This window comes from Narcine bancroftii, chromosome 4, assembly GCF_036971445.1.
Source record: "Narcine bancroftii isolate sNarBan1 chromosome 4, sNarBan1.hap1, whole genome shotgun sequence".
Classification (NCBI taxonomy): Eukaryota; Metazoa; Chordata; class Chondrichthyes; order Torpediniformes; family Narcinidae; genus Narcine; species Narcine bancroftii.
In genome coordinates, this window is record NC_091472.1 from 110,526,913 (window position 1) to 110,547,935 (window position 21,023).

Here is a 21,023-nt window from a genome sequence, read left to right on the forward strand (position 1 = left end):
AGACGACCATTGTTTTTACAAGCTGCCATGTCTATATGCTTAAAACTCATCACTTGTGTTAAACATGTTCTCGATAATGTGATGACAACACTCACAGTTTACATTTGATAGACTGCATTCAGCTTAAGTCGACTATGTAGTTACAATTTTTGAAACAGATGTTTTCAGTATTTGTAATAAATCTTCGTCCGCGAAGCCAAACCAAAGAGAAAGAAGAAGAATTGTTTCATTTAAATTGGATATTTTTGTATTGTAATTCGTGTTTTCAGACAGAGCCTTGGGCTGGATATGATGTTTGTGAATCAGCCAGATATGTCCTGCTTGACAAGTGCAAAGTGCACATCCCAGTTTGATAGGGTAATTGTACCAAATTTTCAGTAGTCAGCACAGGGCGGGTGGGGGAGTTCTGTTTTTTTTCAGTGCTTTATCTTTCTTTCTGCTATTTTCCTGCAAGAGACGCATTTGGCTTGCACAGGGATTCCACAAAGAGATCACAAAACTAATAGATCTATACACTTATTGCTAATGAACAGGGTAGTGAAATTAGTCAGCTTTAATGTGAATGGACTAAAGGAAGGGGTTAAAACGAAAAATATCCAGATATGTGCTTTTATACAAGAAACCAATCTTACCACACAGGAGCATAAGAAACTGAGAAGAGAATGGATAGGACGTGTAGTATCATCATCCTTTAACTCCATAGCCAGGGTGGGTGGCTATTTTGATAAAATAAAAAAATATTTCATTGATTGGAGAAACTATTATTGATCCATCAGGCTGATTATGTATTAGTTAATTTACATATTTACTCAGAACACTGGACATTTTAAAATTTATATGCATCTAACTATGATCATGAATCCTTTATTCAGGATATTTTTTCTCATGGTATCAAGGGGACCACAATATACATAGGTGGCAACTGTAACTTTTGCTTGAATCCTGTTCTGGATAAGTCAACCTTGACGATATCTAAAATAAAAGTGGCCAAAACTCCCTTAGCTTTTATGAAAGATCTAAATTTGACAGATAGGTGGAGACAAATGCACCCTCAAACCTATTTCTATTCCTGCCCCAAAATTCTCATACTTGGATTGACTTTTTTCTGTTGTCAACACAGCTAATTCATAGAACATTAAAATCTGAATACTTATCTCAAACCCTGTTAGATAATTCACCTTTGACCTTGTCTATCTTGATGCCATAAAAACCAACTAATTCACATATTTGAACCCCACCCTTCAAAAACCACATTTTTATGTTTATTAGGGACTAAATAAAGCTATTCTAACTGCCACGTCTCCCAATAGTTTTATATTATGGGACACGCTAAAAGCTTATTTAAGGGGACAAATAATCTCATACAAAAGGTATTAAGAAGAAATACATGGCAGAAACACAAGAACTGGAAACAAATTCTGAAATTTGAAAAGGAGTTCCAACAGTCTGGTTCCAAGGAATTATCAATCATTTTTAAACAAAAAAAAACCAAATACAATACATTACACACTTATAGAATTGAAAAAGCCATTGTAAGAACGAAACAAGTTCAAGGACAATTATGCAATTCAAACTGAAACAAGTTTAGTTTTATATAATCCAATAGAAATTAATTAAACGGTTTTATACAAATTGATATACATCGGAATTGCCAGAAGAGCTAAGATTGATGAATTCCTGTCCACTATTGAATTGCCCAAACTTGGCTAAGAAGACCAAATGAATCTTGATCTTCCCTTCCCTCAAAGAAATGGAAAAGGCCCAAGGCTCACTACAATCTAATAAATCGCCATGGGAAGAATGTTTTCCATTGAATTTTATTTTTTTTTTCATTTTTTATTTTTCACACCATAAATCACATTAGCCATGATATACACTATTTCTTTTTCACACATATACAGTGACTTTTTCTCCCCCCCCCCCCCCCCCCCTTTCCTCCCAAACCCCCCACCCCCCCTCTCATCCATTTTAGGTATACAATCTAGGTTGCATTAAGCCAGTCAGACAATGTTGTCATTCAACAAAATTACACCAGAAGTTCTACTGAGTCCATTCTTTTCTTTCCTTCTCCTTCCATCAACTTAGGTAATGTTTGTCCCCGGTAGGTTTTTGCTATTGTATTTAATGTAAGGCTCCTATACTTGTTCAAATATTTCAATATTATTTTTTAACCTATATGTTATTTTTTCTAATGGAATACATTTATTCATTTAAATTTAGTAGTTTCTTCCTTTTAATTTGGTTATGTATTCCATTAATATTTAAAGACATATAGTTCAGCGTAGCCCTTTTATATTTTGTTTATCTTCTCTTTCCGTTTTTCCATCATTACCTTTCCTCCTTTTCCATTTCTGTTTTCTTATTTTCAACTCTTTATAAGACAACATTCCTACAACATCCAACATTTTCCTTATTCTCCTATTTCTATCTTATTTATCCCCAATCTCCCCTTCACCTCCTGAGTTGTCCTTTATCCCTTGTCGGACAACCACATCTCCCCTCTCCATTTGGATTTGCGAATCCACTCGCAAGCGTCAACTGATTTTGCAGTGACCGCTATTTCCCCCCACCCCGCCTTCCCCCAGAAAAGATTTCACTTTTCATATGTCACAAAGGTCACTCTTTTAATTCCCTCCTTATTCTCTCTATTCCATTACCTTCCCTTATTAATTCTTGTCTATACTATCTATATTTTCCTCTAAGTAGATACATTCATGTATGCTCATTGTCTCTATTCACTCTTATACCTCTTTACCCGCATACATATCAATCGTGATCATTTTTACTCCCATTACCCGTCTTCATCCCTCAGTCTATTTTTGTCTTTACCCACATACATATCAATCGTGATCTTTTAACTCTCATTACCCATCTTCCTCCCTCAGTCTATTTTTGTAATTGTTCTGCAAATTTTCGTGCTTCTTCTGGATCCGAGAATAGTCTGTTTTGTTGTCCTGGAATAAATATTTTCAATACCGCTGGATGCTTTAGTATAAATTTATACCCTTTCTTCCATAAAATCGCCTTTGCTGTATTGAACTCTTTTCTCTTCTTTAGGAGTTCAAAACTTATATCTGGATAAATGAAGATTTTTTGCCCTTTATACTCCAGTGGTTTGTTGCCCTCTCTTACTTTTTCCATTGTCTTCTCCAGTACCTTTTCTCTTGTAGTATATCTTAGGAATTTTACTACAATAGATCTTGGTTTTTGTTGTGGTTGTGGTTTAGAGGCCAATACTCTATGTGCCCTTTCTATTTCCATTTCTTGCTGTAGTTCTGGACATCCTAGGGTCTTAGGGATCCACTCTTTTATAAACTCCCTCATATTCTTGCCTTCTTCATCTTCCTTAAGGCCCACTATCTTTATGTTATTTCTTCTGTTATGGTTTTCCATTGTATCTATTTTTTGAGCTAGTAGTTCTTGTGTCTCTTTAGTTTTTTTTATTAGATTTCTCCAATTTCTTTTTTAAGTCTTCTACCTCCATTTCTGCTGCTACTGCCCGCTCTTCCATCTTGTCCATTTTCTTTCCCATTTCTGTTAAGGTCATCTCCATTTTATTTATTTTCTCTTCTGTGTTGTTTATTCTTTTTCTTAAATCCTTAAATTCCTGTGTTTGCCATTCTTTAAATGACTCCATGAATCCTTTAATAAGAGCAAGTATATCCTTTACCTTGCCTTTCTTTTCTTCTTCTATTTCACTACTCTTCCTCTTCCTCTTCTTCTTCCTCTGGGTTGACCATCTGTTGTTTCTTTGGTGCCCTTTCCTCCTCTTCTTTCTTGTTTCTATTGTCTTCTGTGGTCTCTTCTTGCTGCAGGTGTTCTGCAGCTGTCGTTGCCGGCTGTGGAGATCGACTCCCCAGCTGGTCCCCCCTCCCGTCGGTGTGTTTTTTTTCATTCGCATCGCGCATGTGCGAAGTATCGCGCATGCGCGGTTGCGCACTTTTACTCGGCTCTGCGAGCCATTTTTGTGGTCCATTATTTACCGACCTGAGGGAGCGGGTTTCTCTCTCCGCAGCGGGCCTCTTCGGACAGGTAAGGCCTTCACCTTTTTCCTCCTTTGTCTTCTCTTCCTCTCTTCTTACCGTTGCTTTCGATTTTTCTTTTTTTGTCGCCATCTTCTTTCCACCTTTATACTCACTTTTCTGTAACTTTTATTTCTGTGCCTTTGTGTTTTCTTTTGTTTTTCCCGACTTTTCTGGAGAGGGCTGGAGTTCACCGTCCGGCCACTACTCCATCACGTGACTCCTCCCATTGAATTTTAGAGGTTTTAAGGATTTACTCTTCCCTCATCATGGATGTTATTAACTTAGCATCTAACACTCAAACTCACCCCAAATAATTTTTTACTGCTATAATCACTGATTCACAAAAAATATAGAGACCCATGAAAGTACTCTTCATTTCAGCCCATTTCATTATTCAGATTTTAATGGCTTGGCTAACAGGTTTGGCCAATATTTGCTAAAATTAATAAATTCAGACCAGAGTGGCTTTATTTTGAAATATCTGTCAGTTAACAATTTTGTAGACTCTTGAATAATATCCACCTAGCAAAATCTAACAGCCTCGTGTAGCTGTAGCTTTAGATGCTGAAACAGCATTTCAATGGGCTGAAGTGGCAGTTGTTTATTAGTTGGGTTAAAAACCCTTTCATGAACCCCAGGCCAAAATTACTACTAGAAGACAGATCTCGGCAGTGAGTAGATTGAGTCAACAGGGCTGCCCTTTGCCTCCAGGACTCTTTGTTTTGTCTATTGAGCCCCTAGCTGAAGCAATTAGTCAGGGTCCTGATATAAAAGTCTCAAAGTAGATCAGACAAATCATAAAATTAACCTACTGGCAGATTACATAATTTTGCACTTAACAGACAATCTAACTCCCTCACCAAATTACAGTATTAATGCTTATGGTGCTATTTCAGGATATAAGGTGAGCTGGGGGGAAAAAGTGAAATTATTCCACTAATGAGTTTTGATTACACTCAGTGAAGATGGCAGTGTTGCCAGAGCCGCTGTAGCAGCAATGCTCCCATGGGGTCCATCCACCCAGTCTATTGTTGTTGGCTCTGCGTGGGCTTTGAACAGCCCATTGAGGGAGCCGACGGTGGTTTTAGTTGAAATCCTGTGGCTGTGGATCTGCTCTCAAGATGGTGGCGCATATTAATCGGCAGCAGGCCACGAGGGGCTGCAGACTCCTGAAAAGTGAAGGACTGGAGCGATGTACCAGAAGATGGGAAGATTACTCCCTCTCCATCTGAGATGGAGAAGAGAAGCAGAGGAGATAACCTGCAGGGATGGTGACCACAGCGGCGGACCAATGAGGGGTCTCTGCGGCTGAGAGACCAGTGCATACAGCGGGCTGCTGGTGACTTGAGGTGAGGAAGTTGTGGGCTGCTGGACACGGCTGCTAGGAGACTTGTGCCTGGTTGCAGACAGCTGGATACTGGCTCAAACTGGCTAGAGGGGTACCCAGGTATTGGAATACTAGGAGGTGCTAAGGGCCCAGAATAGTTGCTGACTATGTCAGAAGTTCAGATCTGGAGCTCAGGTTGTTAATGTTTTGGACTGGACTCTGTATGGTGCTATTTCTGTATGGTGGAAACGCTGGAAGTTAATCTATCGACACGGGGGGGGGGGGGTGCTCTCCCTTCTCTCTCTCTGACTGTAAGAGGTGTTTAGGCAATTTCTGCTGGTGGCGAATATGCCTTGCATTAGGCAAAAATAAAATTTCATGAAATATGACATTGTTTTAATCATATGATAAATTGAATATTGAATCAGCTAACAAGCCCACAAGTGGCTTCTGAATGGTATAAAATATCTTGAAATAACTGTAGATAATAAACATTCGTATAAACTTAATTACTTCCCATTGCTCAGTAGAATTAAAGATTATCTACATAGGTGGATGAGTTTGCCCATTAATTGGCAGAGTCAACTGTGTGAAAATGAATATATTACTGAGGTTACAGTATTTTTTCCAGTCCTTGCCCATTTCACTACCCCAAACTTTCTTTAAAACCCTCAACTAATATGTTAGACAATTCATATGGAATTGTAAAGTTCCCAGAGTATCTATGTGAAAATTAACATGGTTAAGAGGCCTTTGATTACCCAGTTTTAAAAATTATTATTTGACAGCTCAAAGGCAAGTGATTTCATCTTTTTTGAGAGTGATGGTGTCCCCTCCTGGATACAAATTGGATTACACTTCCTGAAAGAAAAGATATTCAGTGATTTTTATTTCTAAACGGAACTCCAGGATTATATCCAGCAGACAATTCTATTTTAAAGCATTTGATTAAAATATGGTGTGAGACGCGTGGAAGTCTTGGACTGAAAATGGGACTGTCACCAAAATCACCTCTGAGACAAAATGAACTCATACCCATGATTCTAAACAACAAGATTCTGGAGGCTTGGCATTATAAAGGGATCCGACATTTGGAAGACTGTTACAAAAAAGGACTTTTCATGTCCTTTGAGCAATTGAAGAAGAAATATGACTTGTCCAGCAAGACCTTCTTCTGTTACCTTCAGTTAAAAACTTTTCTTAAAACCAACCTGGGTCCTGAAATAATTTTACCTGTACTTACTGGTGTAGAGAAACTGCTTAATCAAATGCTTAATGTAAATGTATTTCTAAAATATATTCCTTACTGCTGAACAAAGGTCCATGCACAAATATAGAGTGAGATGGGAATCAGATAATGCATATAACAATTGATGAATAACTCTGGTCAGATTTACGTCAAGATAGTTTGTAAGCTACCATTAATGCTCAGTACAGACTTGTTCACAATGATTTCCTCCATCAACTAGATCTATGTAGTTTTGTTGTTTAGACGCACAGAAATGACATAGATCTTAACCTGAATTGTCAGAAATGTGCTTCAGATGTGATATAGAGGTCGGCTCCTTCCTGACTCTACCTGGCTTTGTACAAAGGTGAGGCCCTTTTGGTATGACCTCTGTGACACCTTGACCAAGATCATAGGAGTCGCCTTCCCATTAGTTCCTGAGCTTTGGTTATTGGTGAATTTCCTGAGTGTCTTTAACTGTCTTTAACCAATTCCCAAATTAAATTTATGGAAATTGCTTTATGTGTGGCTAGGAAATGCATAGCAGTGACATGGAAATCTGATTCCCTTCTCGTCATTGATAGATGGTCTTTGGAAATGAACAGTTGTATTCCTCTTGAAAAGATCACATATAGTCTTAGAAAAGGATATAACGCCTTTCTGAAAATTTGGCAGCCTTACCTAGAATATGTCGGCACTTCACTGATACCACCATAGGGATGTGATCATTTCTGGTTAGCCAGAAGGCCTCTTTAAATTATATAACATTGTGTTAATATCATGTATCTATGTGTTTCACTGTATGTATTGACTGTTTTACTTAATTGAGTTTATTTAGGAATTTTTAAAAAATTTTAAAAGAGTGATATGTCTCCTTCACTTTTAGATTGACTAATTAACTGTCCAGGCAGGAGCTACTTCAACTCATACAGTTCATCATGTGGAACTGAAAAAAATCACTGTACCACATTAGGCATCACATTTATAAGCAGAATTATTTGCCTCAGTAATAATTTTGTATTTGTATTTTGTTTGAAGGGATAGATATGCACATGTTTTAAAAGTGATCGTGCCTCAAGGTTTAAAAAAAAACAGATTAGCGTGTAGGCCTTCGTATCAAGGTCTAGTCATTTCTGACCACCTCAAGAGTTGACAGTAAAATGGGAGCTAAGGCAATTTGAAAACATTCAAGAGATGGAAGCCAAGTTAATGTTTTGAGTGCTCAAACAAATTTAGGCTATATTCATGATTGGATATTTATGGACCCGTATGAATTACATTTTATTCAAAGCAGTACAAGAAACATTTTTTTAAAGTGATGCACAACGTTACAAGTAACTTAAGGAATTGTTCAATTGTACATAATATTACAATTGTTACAGAATAAGTTAATACAATTACAGAATAAAATATATCTTAAGGGGTAAGGCTAGATTATGAGGGTTTAGTTATTAGTTTTACATTCCACAAGAGACATGAACATTTCAGAAAAGACATCTCACTTGAAATGCAAGATCTATGCCTAACTGTTGACTTCAAGTCTACAGTGACTTGACAGAAACCACGAAGAGTGCCTGTGAAGATTTCACAAGGAGGTGTTAATTGGACTTATGTTATAGGATTGAAATGGACTAATGTTATAGGATTGAAATGGACTATTGTCTTTAAAGGAACAGCATATTTGAACAGATGTCCAGGCTCAGAAACTGATTCATTTTTTATTGCTAAACTGGTGCCAGCCATCCACATTTCTGGTTGAAGTCTGCTGTTCTAAGAGGGGTAATATGGTTTTGCAAATAGAGAGGAAAAAACATTCCATTCTTTAGGGGGGGGATAGAGAGAGATCGTCTGATTGCTGTAGCATTTGGTGTTGAAGACTGCAAGTTGTCAGACCTGCAAGACCTATTTCAAGATAGGTTTTGAGTTCCGAGTTCAGCCTATTATAAATCTTGATAGCCAATTATAGAGACTTTTGTTATTGTGTTTCCCCTGAAATAAGGGAAAAATAAGAATTCTTTGTGGTAACCGGAAGTAGAGGTTATTTTTTTGGAAAATCCCTCAAGGGGTCAAGTTTCTTTGGCAAGACATCGAAGTGGCTGATTGAGGGAGATCAGTTTGTGTGTGTCCAAAGAACAATGAATATCTTTCTCTGAAAGCAATAAAGACCTTCCCGAGCGGTAACAATTTAAGTTGAAGCACCAGTGCCTGGTGAAGATCATAAATGTTAAATTCTGTGCACAGTATGAAAGTTGCCTGATACCAGTAAACTTGGAGAAGTGAAAAGTGCATGATTGGACAGTGAAACAAAGAACTTTCATGAACACATGCACATTACATACATGTGCACTTAGAATTAGAAGGGGGTTAAGTTAAATATTGATATTATTATGTATGAAGAAAATTTAAACACATTTTTGTTTAAGTAACCATTGTCTTGATGAATTTCTATTGGTGCTGGTTTTTTAGACTCCTTGGCTCATAACACAAGTAAGTTAAGAAATTGTTCAATTGTGTATTTCATGCAAGATCAGAGGCCACTTGTTTAAAATTGAGTTGCATAGAAATTTCTTCTGAGGTTAGTGCATCTTTGAAATTCTCTGTCCAAGAGGCTGATGAAGGCCAGATCATTAGATGTAATTAAGGTGCAGATAAATATTTGAAAGATTGATAATTTGAGGGCAATGGGGAATTGGTGCAAGGGTGATAGTATCTTCTTCTTCTTTGGCTTGGCTTCGCGGATGAAGATTTATCTACTGCAGGCTCGTTGGTGACTGACAAGTCTGATGCGGGACAGGCAGGCACGGTTGCAGCGGTTGCAATGGAAAATTGGTTGGTTGGGTGTTGGGTTTTTCCTCCTTTGTCTTTTGTCAGTGAGGTGAGCTCTGCGGTCTTCGTCAAAGGAGGTTGCTGCCCGCCGAACTGTGAGGCGCCAAGATGCGCGGTTGGAGGCGAGATCAGCCCACTGGCGGTGGTCAATGTGGCAGGCACCAAGAGATTTCTTTAGGCAGTCCTTGTACCTCTTCTTTGGTGCACCTCTGTCTCAGTGGCCAGTGGAGAGCTCGCCATAGTAGGAAAAGTATGAGAATAATAGGAAAGCTACTCCTGCAGCTATTTGCGTTCTGGAAATTAACAATCTGTACCACTTGATTATTTGAGTCAGGCAAATGAACTGCTTATCCCAGAGAGGAATTCTCTGCCCAATAAAGCAGTTGAGGCAGGATCATCAATCATATTAAAATTGCTGCGAGATTTTTGCCCATTATAGGAATTAAGAGTTATGACAAACAGCTGGGTAATTGGAGTCCATAGATGTGATCTTGTTGAAGGGTGAAGCAGGCTGAATGGGCCAGCTGACGTACTCCTGGCCTAATGTATCCAGTCAATATGGTGTGGGGTGGGGAAGAACAGGTGCAATTCAGGTGTGCATGTGGCAACACCTTGTTTTGTCTTGATAGTTTTCTAATGATAGATTTAACTCAACTGCAAAATAATTAATGGAAAATAAGATGAAGTACACAACAGGGGAAAAAAAATTCAACGGGAAAGTCTGCAGACTCCTTCATTGTAGTGCAATACACAAATGTGCTGGAGCAACCCTGCACGTCTTGCTGCATCTACTTTCGAGCCTGTCAAGACATGAGCAAAAAGCAGTCAGGTGTCTGTATAAAAAGATTGGGGGGGGGGGGGGAGACAGCTGAGGTCATAGGTGAATAAGGGTGAGAGGGCAGAAGAGAAAAAAAGGTTGAAGTGGGGAAGGAAGTAGCTCTGAATGAAGAGGGAAGGGGGGTGAGGAGCTGGAGGAAAGGAGACCGAGGGATAGGGAAGAAGATAGAGAGACTCGGGAGGTGTTTAACAGAAACTGGAGGTCTGTTAACACCATTTTAATTTTTAAAAAATTTAGACATACAGCGCAGTAACAGGCCCATTTCGGCCCACGAGTCCGTGCCGAAAAATTTACACCCCATTAACCTAATCCCTGATACGTTTTTGAACAGTGGGAGGAAACTGGAGCCCCTGGAGAAAACCCATGCACTCCTTACTGACAGTGCGGGATTCGAACCTCAGTCCAGTCCCGATCGCTGGCACTGTAAAGGCATGCCAACTGCTACACCAGCTGTGCTGCCATCTGGTTGAAAAATGCCCAGAATACTATGTGGTGTCCTTTCAATTTGCTGGTAGCCTCAGTTTGGCAGTGCATGAGACCATGGCCAGACATGTCAGTGTGGGGATGGTGGGTGAAATTAAAATGATTAGTCACTGGGAAGTCTGTTATTGCAGGAGACGGAGCAAAAGTGCTCAATGAAATAATCTCCCTAGGCCTTTTTAGGGTGCAACCCTGCATTAAAGTCATCTCAACAAAAAATAAGTTGAATTTACCTTTTTCAGAAAAGGCCTATTAAGGCTGATCCAGCATTGCCTTCATACAGCACCGTCAGGAGCCATCTTCTGGAGCTGAAGGAGGCAGGGTAAGTGGTACAGTAGTGCCGCACACTGAGTGCTTTAAAATTAGTGCTCCTGGGACGCGGGGTGATGATGTAATCAGCCCACCCCTTTGCAGCTGCTTTCAGCAGCATTGCCTTTATGGAGGGGTGGAGCAACCTCTCCACCTTTTAGTGTACCCTCTAGACCACACATGTCAAACTCAGGCCCGCGGGCCAAATTTGGCCCGTGATATAATTATATTTGGCCCGCAAGATCATATCAAATATGTATTAGAGCTGGCCCCCACGCCAGTATAGCGCATGCACAGCTAATACTACAAATCCCAGAATGCTTTGCAAATGCGTTGGCGTCAGCCCGCTAATCGCCCCCACCTCCTCTCTTTACTTTCATTAGCATCTGTGACCTGTCGCCCAACTCACACGTAATAAACCCCTTACGAAAAATGGCCAAACGAAAGACAGAAAACAGGACCTTTCAAGACAGGTGGGAGGGAGACTCTGACCCCAGAGTTTGATGAACTTGCATCTAAGAAGAGATGCCAAGTATCTGGTTTAGACCCAGGTGCATCAGAGTAAATCACAGTGATGCAAGCTAAGCTTGGATTAATATTTTCTTTGGTTAACTTTGGACTCTTCATAGTTGAAAGATTGGATTTTCATTGTAGCATTTTTTTTGACCTGTTGGCTTTTGAAAAAAAATACATTTAAAAGGAGCTTAAAGACTATAGAGAAATATTTATTGAATATTTTATTTCTCATTTGTTAATGCTTCTTCTGGAAAGAGTTTAACCAAAACTATTATTGAACATTTATTTTAATAAGAAAAAGTTTAACATTACATATGTTGAAAGAAGAGAAAACATGCAGATGTTGTTGAAAATTTTCAATAAATATTTAGTTCAGCCCACGACTTAGTCCAAGTTTTTAATTTTGGCCCTCTGTGAATTTGAGTTTGACACCCCTGCTCTAGACGGATCGGAGTTCACCTGTTGAATCTGCCCTCAGAGCTTTCATAAAGGTAAGTGAAATTATGGCAGAGACACAGAATATCCACCTTTACGTTCACTTTTCCCCCCCCCCCACTATAAAAAGGCCTGTCTGTGTCCAGTGTCTCTGATGTAGAGGAGGCCACCATGAGAGCACCAGATGCAGATGAGCCCTACAGATTTACAAGTATTGCTTCACTTGGAAGGTGTTACGTCTCTTGAGTCACTTGGGAGGCTTCTTAAATAACTTGCAAGATGCAAGATTTAATTAACAGAAAAGACTTCCACCATCTAAGGAAACTGTTCACACACTCTTATACATATGCATACACCACACAGTTACTATAGTAAGAAGGGTGTATTCTTATGCAGTTACAAAATAGTTGATTATCCTGACTATATAACATCCCTCGTTCTCAAGATAAAGAAAAATAGTGTTATCACTTTCTTTCCAAAACAAATTAAGTAACTGAACTTATACAATAGCCTATTTACACAACTATTTTAAATAGTTCTTATTGATATCACACTGACGGCATCGCTATTTTGTGACTGTTGGGCTCTGGGTTCCTGGAACACGTGTAGGTGACGTAGCTTCTTGTGCTTCACCTGACAACTGCTGTGTTGATGTTTCAGTATTAGTGGTTGTAGTTTCTTCACTTGATATCTCACTTGCTATTGGTGTTGCAGGCTTTGCTGGTATTAAAGCTTTCTGCTTTATCCTATCTTGTGTTGACCAGATGTGAGTTCTGTTCCTTCTCAGCTGATTGCCAGAGTCTGTCTTGGTGTCTTAGCTTCTCTGATGTCCTTTGCTAGGGTCCAGATTTTCAACATCTGTTCTTGAATATGCACATGCTGCCCTCTGAAGAGTGCTAGCAATGTTTGTTATAATGCTGGTGTCCTTGTGTGTCAGCCAGTCTTCTGGCTTCTTCCTGGTCATCTGGAGGGTGTATTTTGCTTGGCAGGGTTGTTTTATATCTCCTGCCATATAGAAGTTCTGCTAGGGACTTCATGTCAGCCCTCAAAGGTGTCGCTCGTAATGATAGTAGAGCTAGGTATGGGTCTTCATTTGTTTTGCGACACTTAACTAATGTGCGTTTCACAGTTTGCACTTGTGCTTCAGTGAATCCATTGGGATCATATGGGAATGATGTATTAATAACAAGCCTATACTCTGCAGCCAGCTTTCTGAATTCTTATGACGTGAACTGTGTTCCATTGTCACATATTATTTGTTCGTGTATTCCTTGTTGAGCAAGGAGCGCTCTCATTTCTGAGGTGATAGTTGACACTCTTGGGACTTTCACCCTTTTGACAAATGGAAACTTAGTGTAGTACTAGGCTACTATTAAATACCATTCTTGATTCTTGGTGAACAAGTCTTCTCCCACTGTGTGCCATGACCTGGCAGATACTTCTGTGGAAATCATTTCCACTTTTTGTTGTGTTTCTGATCTTCTGGATATCTTTTTCGTCTGGATCTCATAATTGACAGAGATCATCTGCAACTCCTGGCAGCTATCCAGACATAAAACTGTTGGTCCTACTGCATCTACCACGTAGAACTTTCAGAGGATGTTCTTTCCCTTATGGCAGCCATTGATTTTTTAGCTTTTCCTAGCTACTTGATCATGGGTCCACCATAGGCCATTAATGTGACATTTGCTGTTTCCAATGCACTGTCTTCTGGATACCCTTTTATGTTCTCTGGGAACATGTGGTAGTAGAGTGGAAGGACTTTTCTTTGTGATCCAGCTTCACCGTTAGGTTAAATATCGTAGGCTCGTTCTGGATTGTCCTCTATATTTGGATGCTTGTGTGCAACTCACTTCCTTCTTTCATCTCACCTGACATCTCATGAAGGGGTATGGATTCTATGCCCAGCATCTGGGTGTCTGAGTCTTCATTGTTGTTTCCTTTTATGTGGTGGATCTTCTTGTCTTCTTTCTTCACTGGTATTACTGTTTTCTTCATACCAGACTTCCACATCTTCGCCCAGTGGTTTGGTTTACCACAGACTCTACATTCAGAACTGTATGCAGAGCATTCGTTTCAGTCATCAAAGGGGTGTTATCTGCCGCACTTCCTAGAGGTCTTGGGGGGGTTTGCACTTTTCTGATTGTGTTCTTTATAGCATCATCCCTTCTTTCTCTTTGCTGCGGGTGGGTCTGCATAGATAGGGATTTCATTTGTGTCCTCATGGCTTCAAAGACTCTGGCTGTGTCTATTGTGTTGGCCAGCTTCAAGGTATTCTTCCCTATAAGAGACTTTTGCACTTTGGGATGGGCACTCCCCCAAATTAGTTGATGTGCATTTTGCAGCAACAGTTTTGAGTCTTGTGAGGAAGTTAGCAACAGTTTATTCAGATTATCCCAACTCTATAACAGAACGACTGTTTGGGACCCCGAATGGTGGTGCAAGTGTAGCATTTCCGACAGTCAAGGGAGGAGTTACTGAGAGGGTGATGAGTAGGGAGGAAAAACACGTAGAGAAGGGAGGCACATCTCCCACTCCCCACACAATTTTTATTCAAGCGCTTGCCTGCTTTTTGCTCATCAGTTGAGGAAGAGCCCCAGCCTGAAACTTCGGTTCCACTTTTGCTTCCTGAAGAGGCTGTGCGTCCTGCTGAGTTTCTCCAGTACTCGTGTATGGCACTAGAGAAAAAAACCCACCCTGGATTAAGGAATTAAATAAAAACCACATTCATAATCAAATAACTTTAACTTCTGCACCATATGGGGGTTGAGTTGACTAGCAGCATGCTTGCAAAACAAGTTTTCTCACTTGCCTCTGTATGCGCGGGCCGCCCCTCCGCGTGAGAGCGCCCCGGTGAGACGCGCGTGCACGGAGAGCAGAGCACGGGGACGCGGCGTGACGCGATGAGCCCCGCCCACACCCAAACGTCACCGCCGGCCGATGGCGAACCCGAGGCCCTCCTTTTCTTTTCCCCTCCCCCCCCCCCCCCCGGCTACACCGAGTTTCCGGGCCTACTCCGTTCAGGCTCGGGCCGCGCAGCCGGGTGAGTGCAGGGCGTTGCTGGTGGCGAGGCTGCCTTCTGGGAGGCTTGAGGACGGGGAGGGAGCTTCGGGCGCCTCCCACGTCGATGCTGAGGGAGCGGAACGGCCAGGGTGCTGGCACAATGCGGCGGCTGAGCGTGGAGCTGGGGGCTCCTACTGCTGACCAGTAGAGCTGGGGAAGGTACAGGGTCTGATGGGTGGGAGTGAACTCTGATTCATGCACCCTCTCAACACACAGGTGAGAGCAGAGAGGTCACAGAACCTGACCAAATAAGATTTCATTACTTGGAATACCCCCTGAATTCTTCCTCCTCACTGTTTATTGATTCTGAAGTGCCCTATCCAACCTTAAAGTATGTTGCTATCACATAAAAGAACCTAAATGCGTGATCATTCCTGTGAGCTGTATACAGGGAAATGGTCGGTGGGGGGGGGGGGGTTGGGGGACTTCATAATCAATCCAGCTAACCCCCCATCCTCAGTTACTTATACAATTCTGCAAAACACATGCACACACATGAAACAAAAACTGAGGCCAATTTGGCTCATTGGAAGGAAAAGCAATTCAGTTCTCTTCTCCATCCACTCGTTTGAGCTTGGTGAAAATGACAAAGGAGGAAAAACCCAACACCCAACCCCAACCCACCAATTTACCGCTGCAACCGTGTCTGCCTGTCCCGCATTGGACTTGTCAGCCACAAACAAGCCTGCAGCTGACGTGGACATTTACCCCCTCCATAAATCTTCGTCCGCGAAGCCAAGCCAAAGAAGAAGCCAGAAGTAGACCTAGCTCTCGTTTGCAGAAGCAATGCACAATCTACCAGAGAAACACAGCAGGTCAAGATGGTCTTGAAAAAGGATTTCAGCCTGAAATGTTCACCATTCTTTTTCTCTCAAGCTTTCCTTGCTATTCAGTGTGACAGGCTGATTTATGTTGGTCTCCTGTTGCCCTCAATCTTTCAAATATTAATTTATATCCACTTGCAGTATATCTACTGGTTTGGCCTCTACCACTGTAGGACAAAGAATTCCACAATGCTCTGAGAGAAGAAATTACCATGCACTTTGTTTTATGTGAGTGGTTCTTTATCTCAGAAGTATGTCCCATTAAATAATAGATTTCAATGTCTAACTTGCCAGGTCCTCTTAGAATGTTGTAAATTTGAATAAAGTCAAGATTCCTATAATTTTCAGACAATAATACAAAAGTGAAATGTACATGATGCACTTCAACGTGATACCTGCCATAAAGCAAACAGTTGCCATGAGCATTGCCCAGTGTCCCTAACAATAAGAAAAAGAAAAGCAAAAGAGAGTCCCTTCAGAGAGACTGAGTGTCTGTGGATTAACATCCAGCATTCACCCAGCGTCTGCAACTTCATAGATTTCTGTTCAAACCATTGGCAACCCAAGCAAGCTCCAGATCCAAACCTCCACTCATTGTTCTAAATTCCATGGAATACAGAGTTCAACTGTTCAACCTCTCTTGCTTGGACATCATGGGAATTAGCTTGGTGAATCTCCTTTGAATGGTCTCCAATGCTACTATGTCCGTTTTTATATATATATACAAGAGCACCATAACTGTGTAGTACTCTGGATGTGGCCATGTCCACTAAAAAAGGCAAAGCCTTTAGAAAAGTTCTCTTCTCAAAACCATTTCAGATTGCACATCTTAAAAATAATCATCCCTTGGTTCTCAACTTACTGCATTTGAGAGCTACAGCACAGAAACAGACCCTTCGGCTGACCACCAACAACCCATTCCAAGTATTTATTCTAAAAACACACCAAAATGCTGAAGGAACTTGGCATCTGGATCGCATTAATATTGACTTCTCTGGCTTTCGTTAAACTCATCTTTCCCCTTCTTCCCCATCACCTTTACATATCCTTGTCTCTCCATTCCATCTCCTTTTGCACAAACATAATCATATCTAAATTAACACCTTTTGTTGGTCTGGATTCCTCCCCCATTTTTTTTGAATTCTGAGATTTCCTGCTTCTGGCTTATTCCTTGAAGAAAGGCTCAGGTCCAAAGCGTCAGCAGTATATCTTTCTCTCCTATAGACACTGAAAGGTCCAGCTGAGTTCCTCCAGCATTTCAATGTATTTTTACTACAATCGCAGCATCTGTAGATTTTCGTGTTTCACCCAAATTTTTATTTTCCCCACATTCTCATCAAATCCTCCAGATTCTACTGCTTATCTGCACACAAAGGGTCAATTTACTGTGGCGAGTTAACCAACTGACCCACATATCTTTGGGATATGGGAAGAAACAGAAGAGGGAAGATTACAGAGGAATCCCACACAGTAATAAGGAGAAGGTTCAGATGCCACTCAAACAGCATCAGAGCTCAAGGTCAAACCAAAGACTGGCACTGTGAGGCAAATACCTCAGCAGCTGCACCACTTTTCAATGCCATTCAATTGAACCACACACGAAGAATGCTCTCTGAAGAGTGGAGTCCCATTAGGTTTTGCCTACCTTACTCATTAGGAGGAAGTAAACTTTAAAGAAGCCACAGGAATGGGGGAACTTGAAATTTCTTAAATGCTCCAAGATTATTTGTTTCTCATCATTTGATATTACTATCTGATATGAACAGACTGATTTGTTTATTGCTGGTTTTCTCTCTTCTGTCTTCTTTGGCTTGGCTTCGCGGACGAAGATTTATGGAGGGGGTAAAAAGTCCACGTCAGCTGCAGGCTCGTTTGTGGCTGACCAGTCCGATGCGGGACAGGCAGACACGATTGCAGCGGTTGCAGGGGAAAATTGGTTGGTTGGGGTTGGGTGTTGGGTTTTTCCTCCTTTGCCTTTTGTCAGTGAGGTGGGCTCTCTTCTGTAAAGTGCTTAAAATAACCAAGCATATTCATTGGACTTGCTATCTGGCCTGTTTGAGAAATAGTATTTAATATGAAAAATGATAGATGATCTTATTTCTTAAATTATTTCTATACTCTGCAACAATGGAATTGACAGACCACTACCATTATTTTTTGTTATTGTTTTCTTAATCTAAAATGATTGAGTCTCATTAACATGCTGAATTAATGATCTTTTTTGCTTGGTATATTTTAAAGGATTGCATTACAAATATTCCTACCTTCAGTCATTATGCTGTAATGGAGGGCATGATTTAGAAATTATGAATCTACAAAATCATAATCTCAAGGTGATTCATTTCAGATTATTTTATATCTGTGTAATGATAATGAGTTGTCATACACATAAATACAATGGACATATGCACTGAAATTGGTGGAACCACAAGAAGTACTTTGTGAAAGAGAACTCCAATACTCTACATTAAATGTCATTTTTACATTTTATTTGTCCTCTGGCAAAGATATCTTTGTGCCTTCTTAATCTTTCAATCCTCTTAATTTTTTGCAGTTTCAAGAACCTGTGTAATTAACAAACATTGAAAAATAACTAATCATCAAAACACTCCATGCTGCAATTATTCTGGTAGTTTAATTTTTCTAAAATCCAGAACAGTTAATTTATTCTCACATCCACAATATTAACACTGCTTTGCTGATCTCATTAGATGATGTTCACTCACCAAAGCAATGTAGTGGCAGGGTTGTCAACTAATCATTCCACACTGAAAGTACTTAGAAAGTTTGTTTGATATGTCACTCAGCTGCATTACAAAAATTGCCATACATGAAATTAATTATAAAGCAAGAAAATACATAGAGTAAAATTGTATTTTTATAAATTATCCAATACTGGTTTATTGCATTCATGGCATCTTTCAGGCACACAAATTTGGAGAGCTAGTGAATTCTCCCATTTAGTAAGATTATAGCTGCTAATAAAGGTGAAGGTTCATTATTGTCAGGTAATGCTACATTTAGAATGTAACATACATGAAATCCTTTAACTTTTGTCTACCGTAAGGCAGATAGTCACCACTTTGTCCAGCGCCCCTTACATAAACCTAGGCAGTCTCGCCTCCAGGTATTGATCAGGCCTGAGCCTGCTTAGCTTCTGAGATCAGACAATCTCAGGCATATTTAGGCTATTAGGTGCTATAAAATTTGATTTGTAACTTCAATGCCACATTGCAATCTATTCATAGTAATCTTGCACTCTTTTGCCTTTCAAGTAGCTGTCCACAGATATAAACAGAGTAAAACCCTTGGTATCCAGCACCTCTGGGGACTGGTAGATGGCCAGATAAGTGAATTTTCCAGTTTCTTGAGATTGAATGTGCATGCAAGGCAACCTGACCACCAGGGAGCGCCAATTTTAAACTTTTGTGGCGGCTCACCACAAGGCAGGCGAACTAGCCCCGCTTGTAAGCCATGCGGCGGGGCAGCCGGCCAAAATGGCACCGTCGGGGGTTTCCCTTCCTTCCATCTCAGGGCTCAGAAACCCGCGTTTGTGGACCACGTTACGCCTGGGTGACATCAGCGCCCTCCAGCGCGGTTCTCAGCCAGGTCCGGGCTGGGACTAGAAGTGCAGCCCAGCAGCCTGCAATAAACCAGTCTGCTGACTGAGCTCAACCCGTCTGGTTGCGTGTGTTATTGCAGGAGCAGTGTATTTCGTATTTTTTAACCTATTTATTTTTCCCAATTGCTTGAGTCAGCAGATTGTTTGAATTCTGGATAACGAGAATTTTGTATATCCATGAAATCTTTTTTTTTGCAAAGTTCTGAAGATTTGTACATCTGAAGGAAAACATTTCCTCATTTCAGTTAACCAATCAGCTTTTTATTTGCCACTATGTTATCTTCCCCACCATCAGATTTTGCTTTCCACATGGATGAAGTGATTTTTCTGCATTTTGTGATCTTTCTTTTCCATTGTGCAATAAAAGACCATTAATCTAGCAGGTTTATTAATCTCGGACTCAGACTTTCCAGATTATTCAATGTTATTCTTCGCTAATACTCCCACATACTATTAATTGTTTTTTTTTTAAACCAGCAAATTCATTAAATTTATAAGGAGCTTAGAAATGGAATCCTGATCAGTTTAAATAGGGTGAAGGAAATTGTCTCCTAGTGATTCAGAAAGGAATGCGACTTCCAGTGAGTTTGAAGTTAGTGTTGCAGGTAGGCTTCTGTCAGCTTAAAGGGAATGTGGGAATCGAACCTCCAGTCAGCTTAAAGGGAGCGCATGAAGCAGAGTCCCAATGAGTTTAAGCATGGGAACCAGGGTATCACTGTATTAAGGGGACGTGGGAAGTCAATGACTGATGAGCTAAGGTAAATTTAACAAAAATTGCAGATGCTGGAAATACTCAGCAGCTCAAGCCTCATCTGTAGAAAAAGGAACAGTTCAGAGACATTTTTATAAAGGATTTCCAACTTGAAAGATTAACTCTGTTTCTGTTCCTTATCTGATTAGTATGTACTAACATCTGATTTTGTTTCAAATGAACGATGTGCTGAACCATTGGGATTTACAAACAATCAGATAGCAACCGATCAGAGTTGTATACTTAACCATATATTAATGACCTTGTGAATGAATGAATGCATTTTAAACTACCGAATTACAGTGCCCTCCATAATGTTTGGGACAAAGACACCTTTTTACCTTCATTTCCTCCTGTGGTCCACAGTTTTTAATTTGTAATCAGACAATTCGAATGTAATTAAAGAGGGCATTCCAGAGCTCATTCAAAGTTATTCGTATACATTTTGGTTTGAACATGTAGAAATTTCAGCACTTTTTATACACAGTTCCCTCATTTCAGGGCTCAATAATGTTTGGGACATTTGGCTTGACAGGTGTTTGTGAGAGCTTGGGTATGTTTAATTGTTTTATTGGTGCAGGTATAAGAGAGCTAGGTTTGCTACGAAGCTTTTGATCATGTTTAGAGTCTGTAGTTGCCATTTTTCAAGATGAGGACCAGAGTTGAGGCAATAAAAATCAAAGAAGCCATTAAGATGCTGAAAAACAGGAAACAAACAGTAAGAGATGTTGCCCAAACCTTTTGATTAACAAAATCAATTGTTTGGAACATGGCGAAGA

At 40.3% G+C, this 21,023-nt stretch overlaps 1 protein-coding gene across 6 annotated transcripts in view; it reads left to right on the forward strand.

The window, feature by feature from the left end:
* Window positions 1-14,961: 14,961 nt before the first annotated feature.
* gzf1 (GDNF-inducible zinc finger protein 1) overlaps window positions 14,962-21,023 on the forward strand; it is a 33,011-nt gene continuing 26,949 nt past the window's right edge. For 2 of the 6 annotated variants that reach the window (XM_069932408.1, XM_069932414.1), the window contains exons 1-2: window positions 14,978-15,263; window positions 18,113-18,204. The gene's annotated coding sequence lies outside the window, so the exon portion shown is untranslated. Of the gene's footprint in view, window positions 15,264-18,112; window positions 18,205-21,023 lie in introns of all 6 variants that reach the window. The other 4 variants (XM_069932409.1, XM_069932412.1, XM_069932410.1 and 1 more) reach the window with 3 other exon arrangements.